At 45.5% G+C, this 8,301-nt stretch overlaps 1 long non-coding RNA gene across 1 annotated transcript; it reads left to right on the top strand.

Moving 5' to 3' along the window:
* The first annotated feature begins 355 nt into the window (after window positions 1-355).
* Window positions 356-3,531, top strand: LOC121139753. Its single transcript, XR_005876668.1, has 3 exons — window positions 356-486; window positions 745-2,813; window positions 3,481-3,531. It is a non-coding gene; the product is annotated as an uncharacterized LOC121139753 (long non-coding RNA).
* Window positions 3,532-8,301: the final 4,770 nt, after the last annotated feature.

The raw sequence follows: 8,301 nt of genomic DNA, 5'->3' as shown, positions 1-8,301 counted from the left end.
GAAACAGTTGAAAGTTTTATTTTCTTTCTTTTATGAATTATAAAATTAGGGGAGTTCCAAAGGACTGAATGTTCTTTATATCCTAACTGCAATTGTTCCTGTGTTAGAAGTTGAACCTATTTTAATTTTTTCCCGTGAAGTGATCACTGATCAATCCATACTTAGTCTTTAATTCCTGCTGCAAGGGAAAAACAAAAAACTAAGAGGAACCCTAGTACTCTGGTGTGTGGTGTAGAGGACGGGGTGAGGGAGGAAGGAATAGGGTGGGGCACCCTCCACTCCTGGGAACTTAGGAAATGGCCCTGGAACTGGGCCAAACCAGAGGACTAGAAGTTTCAAGAAGCTTGCCCCTCCTCCCTAGCAACAACAGGGCCCAGTGCCTGATGAGCAAGTGGAGAAAAGGACGGAAACTGAGTGAGCTCTCCTTTACAAAGACTCTAGCAGACAGAGGCCTCTCGAAGACCCACAACAGAGGGTCATGAAATAGTGAGTGTCTGATGTTTCGCTGTGTCGGAGGATTGGTGAGGAGTAGGGGAAACTGGGAGGGCAAAGACTGGGGGAACTTATTTAATAAGGGCAGGGACTCCTAAGGGTGATAGGGAAGGGGTGGATGTGGGCATGGACCACCTGTTAGGGCCGGGACGGCCATCGATAATGAAGTTGTCATATTCTGGCTGTGGTCTGCAGAGGCAAACACTGAAATACCGACTTTATTCTGTGCCTCTCTTTTCTCTTTCTGCCGAGTGTTCCTGAGGACTCAGCTACTAATGAGTGAGATAAAGAGATGGGAGCTGTGGGAAGCCAGAACAGCAGTGACCTCGCCTCTCAGTTCATAGTCGCAGCGCTCATGGGCAGCCTCAGGACTGAGAGGATAGTGGTCCGCCCTGTCCGCAGGGAGGCAGGAACAGAGCCACAGGGACACGGAGTGACCACTCAAGGGATGTGGGTGAAGACGGAAAGTAGGAACTGTGTGACTGGAGCACGATGGATCCTCCTGAATTCACACCCCAGATGCATGGAACATCCGAGAATCTCTGAACACGACCCTCTCTCTGCAGAGTGGTACTGAGGATTCCCTCCTCACCTCCAGTCACTCCTGTCACCAGGTCTCAGGGCGGAACCTTGGCAAAGGCTGCAGCAATCCTTCCACCCTGGCTCTGTGTGTCCTTTGTCTCTGCTGAGCTGTCTGTGGTCCACGCTTCTGGCCAGTGAGTTGTGGCAGGGGTGGGGGGGCGGCTTTGCGGCAGGCAGAACCCTACTGACTTTGAAAGGTTCCAGTACTCCTTGCAGGGAGCTGCTGGGCTCCTCCTCCTCCTCCCCTCCACTACCACCAAGACACCAGTCTGGCGTGCTCCTGGTCTTCACGCTGCCCATTCCTCAACCAGACGTCGTGAATTGGCAAAGTTACTGTGGGAGGGCAGGCCAGGGACTACATGAGGAAGAAGGACAAGGTGACATAGGGGAGTAACTGGTGGCGCCCTCAGACCTACTGGGGTCCACAGGAAGAAGAACAAAGTCGCCAGGACCGGATATGATTGGCACAGTGCGGGACCCCACCAGTAGGGGGTCTCAGACTTCTCCTCTGGACCCAAAGTATTTTATGTTCTAAAAAATGCCTTTCCCTGGAATTCCTCACAAGCCTTCCAGGTTCCCCGATCTCTTTGCCCTTGAACTTAATTTCCCACCTTCCCACCATAGGTTACCATCTTATCATAATAAATATTTCCAGGGACAAGACAGCCAAGACCACCCACGTACTCACTTGTTTGTTTGCCTTTTTTCCTTTCTTTCTTCTTGTATTTTCAGGCAGGATTTCACACTTTAACCCACACCATAGAATTTGCAGCAATTTCTTCTTTCCCTCTCCTATCCACAAAGTGCCTTTTACCCCCTCTTCCACCAGGTGGCAATCTTTGTTCACGACTGAAGATGCCTCAGCTAATCAGGGGCTGGCACACCTTGTCCACTATGGAGGACTCCGGCAATGGTAAAGGGTGGCAACATGTGAAAGCTTTTACTCTTGTCTCCCAGATCCGCGTCATCTACCTGCTAGGGAATTGGCATCAGATAATGATATTCTTTAGGAAGGAGTAGGTTCATTTTTCCGATGGCAGGAAAATGGCAGACACTAAGTATATTCAACCCGGCAAGCCACAATGTATCCACCCCTGAATCAGATACTCAGTTCTGCATGTAGTGTGACAGTAGCAGAAAGCAAAACCTTAATGAATGGGATCTTCAGACCCCAGATTAGGGTATATCCCATTGATGCTCATCTCAACTATTGCTAAAGCTGTATGTTTCCAAGTCAGCAGTGAGGTCTCTGCTGCCTGTGGCTTCTGAGTCAGCTATTAATGGGTCTTGGGTTTAGGGCCTCTTGGTCTCCCCATTGATCTTCAATGGATTCCTTGGATTCCACGAAACACAGAGCACACTCCTTGAAATCTGGAGAGTGCTTGTTTAGGGAGAGGTGGCAGCTTAGTTGAGAACTAAGCTCAGTTACTTCTTCTAGGAGAGATAAGATCCCCACAATCATCTGGGGAGCAGGACATGCTCGGTCAGACAAAAATCTTTGTCTCTCCTTCTAGGCAGCTCTCAACATACAAGTGACCACTATGTTCCTGCATTTTTAGATATCTTGTTTGACTGTGACCCATCCACCTAACAACATAGTGAGAAAGAGCTCACCTCATGATGTCTCCTGGGGCCTGTTAGAACCAGACGCCACTCTCTTCCAGGACCCAGAGGCCCCTGTGAAGTGGAGTATATATTCCCTGCTGAAGGTGGCTCAGGCTGGCTTCTGCCCAAGCAAGGTGATTCTCCAATTAGGAACTGTTATGAACTCCACACAGAGCTATTTCCTAGTACTGACATTTCAGGCTGAGAGATTGTCTTGGGCAATAGGGTCCTAGAGGCAGGTCCTACCATGCTCTTCATGAAGATATTGTCTCTGACTGCTTCAAGCAACAAGAGCAGAGTTGAGAAGTGTAAGTGTTTCGTCGGGATGGGTCAGGACAGGATGGAACAGGAGTGGGTCAGGTATTCTGGCACTCCGGAGTCACAGACTACTCAGTGTTACACAGCTCAGGTGGAAAGGTATCCTGGAGCTCGGGAGCCAAGGATACTGAGTGTTAAACAGCTCAGGTAGAAAGGTATCCTGGAGCTCGGGAGCCAAGGACCACCACAGGTTGCAGTAAGCTTGGCAGCTTACAGCCTTGCCTCAGAGAAAGGCTTCTCCGGTGTATCAGCTCCACTCCGGCAGGACAAGGTCTTCCAGCTGGGGATGTTCGCCTAGTGTAGCAGTTTTGCTCCGCAGGAAGTTTCTCGGGCGAAGTTGCTACAGTTCAGCTCTGCTCCTGGAGAGCGGAGAGCAGAGAGCAGGGAGCCCGGAGCAGAGTGTAACAACTCTGCTCTGCCAAGGAAGGTTTCCCAGGCAAGTGTTACAGCGCTGGTCACTCTGTTCTGCTCTGCTCTGCCCAGGGTCGCCTCTGTTCTGTCACCGCCGCAAAAGAAGATCTTCACCAGAAGCTCATCCAAAGGGGTTTATTGGAAGACAGCTGGACCAGCCAAGCTGAACATACACAGGGTTTATATAGGGATTCCTGGGGTTGGGGAAGTTTTTCCAGAGTAGGGATTGGTCCGATTTCAGTGCTGAGCTCAGATTGGCTAGAGCTCTGCTCCGGGATTGGTTACTTTTTTACACAGGATTAGGGTCAGATTTGGCTCTGGTTTCAGGGCCAAAGTGTGTTTCTTTCTCTGGTCCTTTTTAGCCTTTGGGCTCCAATTTTAGGGCCAGGGTACATTTCTTTCACTGACTCTGATTCCAGGGACAAAGTGTGTTCCTTTGGCACTGGTTTTAGGGTTAGGGTACATTTCTTTGGTTGTGGTTGCAGGGCCAAAGTGTGTTTCTTTGGCTCTGCTCAGGGTGTGTTTCTTTGATTGGTCCCTTTTCCCTACAAGAAGGTGTAACGGAGGGTGTCTTGCCAGGAAAGACTTCAGTATTTACATGATAGATGTATTAGCTGCTTTTCTTTTGCTGTGATAAATCATCATAACCAAGGTAACATACAAGAGGAAAGGTCTGAGGGAATGTATAGTTTTAAAGGGACAAGAGTCCATCACATCACTGCAGGGAAGTGTGGCAGTGGGCATGATGGCAGGATGCCTGGAGCAGCTGGAGCAGCAAACCGAGAGCCCGGTCTCATTATGCAGCTCTGGCTGTCCTGGAACGCACTATGAAGACCCAGCTGACCTCTAACTCATGGAGATCCACCTGTCTCTGCCTCCTACCTACTGGGATTACACTACACTAAGCTGAGAGCCCACATCTTAAACCTCAAACAAGATGCAGAGATGGAGAACTGGGCCTTCAAAGCCATACCCCCAATGACAAGCTTCCTTCACCAAGGTCACACCACCTAAACTTATCCAAAGAGCTGCCACCAACTGGGGACCAGATGTGGACCAGGCTTCTTCTGTGGCCATCATACTCAGCTCCTTTGTCTTTCTGGTAATTCTCACAAGCTCCCTTGTGGTTTTTTAACTGAGAATTCTTTGTGATGACAGGTACTGAGGGCAGTCTTAGGAGAGGACAAGAGATAGATACATAAGGAGTAAGGAAGGAAGAGTGAATTCCTGGAGTTCTACTCTTGCCCCTCAACTGTGGTCTTATTCATAAAGGAGGCAAGGGAGTCTGAGCTCGTGTTACCTGCTAGCAGTAGCTCATTCATACTTTTTTTGACATGAGAGGATTATTGTCATAAAGCAGTGGGGAATGAAGAGACTCCAGGAGGTGCATGATCTAAGCATGTTCCAAATTAGGAGGGTCCCATAATGTAGATGTGGAGACAGTAGGAACACATAAAATGAACATGGTAGTTCCAATTACTATGTAGAGGGAAGAGAATCCCATTCCAAGGAGAAAGGAAGGAGGGAGGAAAGGAGGGAGGGAGCCTGGAAAATCAGGATCTAGGTTCCTCTCTGGATAGAGCTCCTCTCTACTCCTTCAGCTCCTCCTATCAGGCCCTGAGTCAGGGAGCAGAGTTCATCATTACTACTTCACTCTGAACTTCCATGGTCTACAGCAGGGTCTGGGGCTCACTCTAGATTACGGAAAAGGAGGGAGGGAGATAGTAGCGGCTCCAGGGGTGTAGAGGCCAGGAGTGGTGAATAGAGAGAACTGAAAGACCCATAGTTAAAGTTGCTGTGAAATGGTGATAAGTACAGAACACCCAAAACAACTGACTTTTATTTTTAGTGATTTTCACTTTTGTGTTAGGAAGTTTCCCTATGCCTTTGCCTTTGGGAAATTTCTTGCAGACTTTGGTGAAGGATGAAAATGTATACAATGGCAGCCTCTTTAAATAAAACAATTCTTTGGAAAAAAGGCTCCATCACCGTGGAACCATGTAACATGAGAACTCTCCTTACCTCCCACCCAGAACACCCCACTGTGTTCTCCCCACCATTACATTGGGAAGAAAGAAGCTAAAGATTTACTAACTGGGTATACCTTGTCCATGGAATGAAAAATAAGCAATCAAGAAAAACAATGGGCCCAGATCCAGAGTCTGAGGCCACTTAAGGTAAGAGTTCAGTTAATAAGTGTAGAATAGTGCCCACAATTAATGGCTTACTGGGTGAATGACAAGATCTGTTCTGTCCCACGAGGAGCAGATTCTGTTCAGTTAGACTGGCTTGATCTCCCTCTGCTATATACAGGAGTATACATTAAAGAAATCAGAATGGTATGATAAAACAGAAAAAGGGTAAGACATCAGGAACTTCCTTTTTGAGACTGTATGAGAACAGGCTCATATTATAAGACTAAACCACAGAAGAATGCAATTAGGTAACAGCTCAACGCATCAATCCCCTAGAGGAAGAAAATTGCTCATACAGGTTTTTTCCTTAGGACTCAACATCTAATACCTCCTGACCACAAGTGTTGAGACCTGCCAGAGGTTGGTGGGGTTACTGAACCTTAAAGAACAATTTAGATTCTTGCTAAATGTACTGCTTTTTGCTTCAAGAAAAATCCTGTAATAATACTGATGACCACTTTAACCCCAGAAACATTAAATATGCTTTCAATATTGATTGTGGTTAAACTATAATGCAATTATAGAATATATAGGGTGTAGCTTAATTTCAGTAAACAGGCATCCATCCTGATTCACCTTCAGGTCCTGTCAGTCTCCTTCCCTTGATGACTCCACACATTCTCTTTGGGACCTAATTCCGGCATTAGTAGCAGCATTACTTCATACATTTGCTAATTTAATAAACTAATAACTTGCTCTGCTTCAGGTGTTATGATTCTTATAGTGTTTAACCAGAAATCTCCAGAAAGCAACTTGAATAGCAGAACTAAATCCTAAATTGTGATAGGTAAATTAAGAACATACCCAGCTGGGTGGTGGTGGTACAAGCCTTTAATCCCAGCACTCAGGAGGCAGGGGCAGGTGGATCTCTGTGAGTTCGAGGCCGAGCTGGACTGACAGCCTCCAAAACAATACAGAGAAACCCTGTCTTGTAAAACCAAAAAAAAAAAAAAAGAACATACGCAATTGACAATTGACATGGTCAAATTTTTTTTTAATATGTAATTGAGGGTACATTGTCTAGGAAGCTTCAAGCTGAGATGATAGTGGTGAATTTGTTGAGTAATAATATATCCTAAATAATTCCAAGTAATTGCTTTTGTGTTTTATCTGGAGCTATGTTTAAATTTTGCGCTTGGGTTATTTACCATGAAAGTTAAGCACTCATTTAAATATGGATTAGATAAGCAGGGAAAGAGGATGTCACCCGTATAATGAATGACCAATACCTCAGGACATTTAATCAGCACAGGCTTAAGCAACTTATCTATATAATGTTGACAGACACTGGGGCTACTTTCAATGCCTGTGGTAAAATTTCCCATTGTTATGGGGTCATTGACTGTTGACTGTTTAAAGTAGGAACAGAGAATACACAACCTGCCTTAGCAGGATGAAAAGGAATAGAGGAAAAAACAGCCTTTTAAGTCAAGGGTAATAATGTGATGTCCTTATAGAATCAGAGTAGGAGCAAAGAAGCCCTGGATAAAGAGCTCCCATGGTTTTCACAGTTGCATATGTGCCTAAGGTCATGTAATGATAAAATTTTATTTTATTTTTTTGTCTTTTTATGGACTACAAAAACAGGGAGGTTTCATGTACTACCTAGTTTCACATTCTATCAGACTTAATTGCAGTTGTTCATATACTACAAGTTAAACCTGTTTTCATGAAGGGACCATTGGTCACTCTATACTGGGTTATCCCTGCTGTGAGGAAAAACAAAAATCTAAGCTATGGGGCAGCAGAGCCCTCGTGCTCAAGCAGAGGCAAAGCCCCACCTGCCATTCCTTCAAACGCAGGTGTTAAGTCAAACATTACTCAATGCTTGGAACTGGGCAGCAGAAAGGGTCACCTGGAGCTACACAGCAGGTGAACTCTGAGTTCCCATCAGATCCAAAAGGGGGGAGAACCCCCTGAGCATGGCTCAGTGACCACATGGAAGCTCAAACAGTCCTGGAGTCCACTTAGTCCAGCATGCCAAGCCTGCCAAGATGTGTCCCACAGAGTTTTCTCCCCTTAAGTTTCAAACTAGCTTTTATAACGTACATTAACCCATTTCTATTAATCTACACTCTGTCATGTACAGCCCATCCTGCTTCCTCCATATCTCCTCCAACAGCCACCATCAACTAAGTGGAGAGAAACTCAAGGCGATTCCTCTAAAACCAGGAACAAGACAAGGCTGTCCACTATCTCCATATCAGTTCAATATTGTACTTGAAGTTCTAGCTAGAGCAATAAGACAACAAAGTAAGACCAAGGGGATACAAATTGGAAAGGAAGAAGTCAAACTTTCACTCTATACATAAGTGACCCAAAAAACTCTTCAGGGAACTCCTACAGCTGATAAGTACCTTCGACAAAGTGAATAAATACAAGATTATTTCAAAACAATCAGTAGCCTTACTATATATAGATGACAAATGGGCTGAGAAAGAAATCAGAGAAACATCACCCATTACACTAGCCACAAACAACATAAAATATCGTGAAGTAATGATAACCAAATAAGTGAAAGACCTGCATAGCAAGAACTTTGAGTCTTTAAAGAAAGAAATTAAAGAAGATACCAGAAAATGGAAACATCTCCCAGGCTCTTGGATAGGTAGGATCAACATGTAAAAATGGCAATCTTGCCAAAAGCAATGCAATCCCCATCAAAATCCCAGCACAATTTTTCACAGACCTTGGGAGA

Source organism: Mesocricetus auratus, unplaced genomic scaffold, assembly GCF_017639785.1.
Source record: "Mesocricetus auratus isolate SY011 unplaced genomic scaffold, BCM_Maur_2.0 Super-Scaffold_100001, whole genome shotgun sequence".
NCBI lineage: Eukaryota > Metazoa > Chordata > Mammalia > Rodentia > Cricetidae > Mesocricetus > Mesocricetus auratus.
The sequence above is the reverse complement of the archived record's forward strand: the minus strand, read 5'-3'. Positions and strand labels throughout refer to the sequence as shown.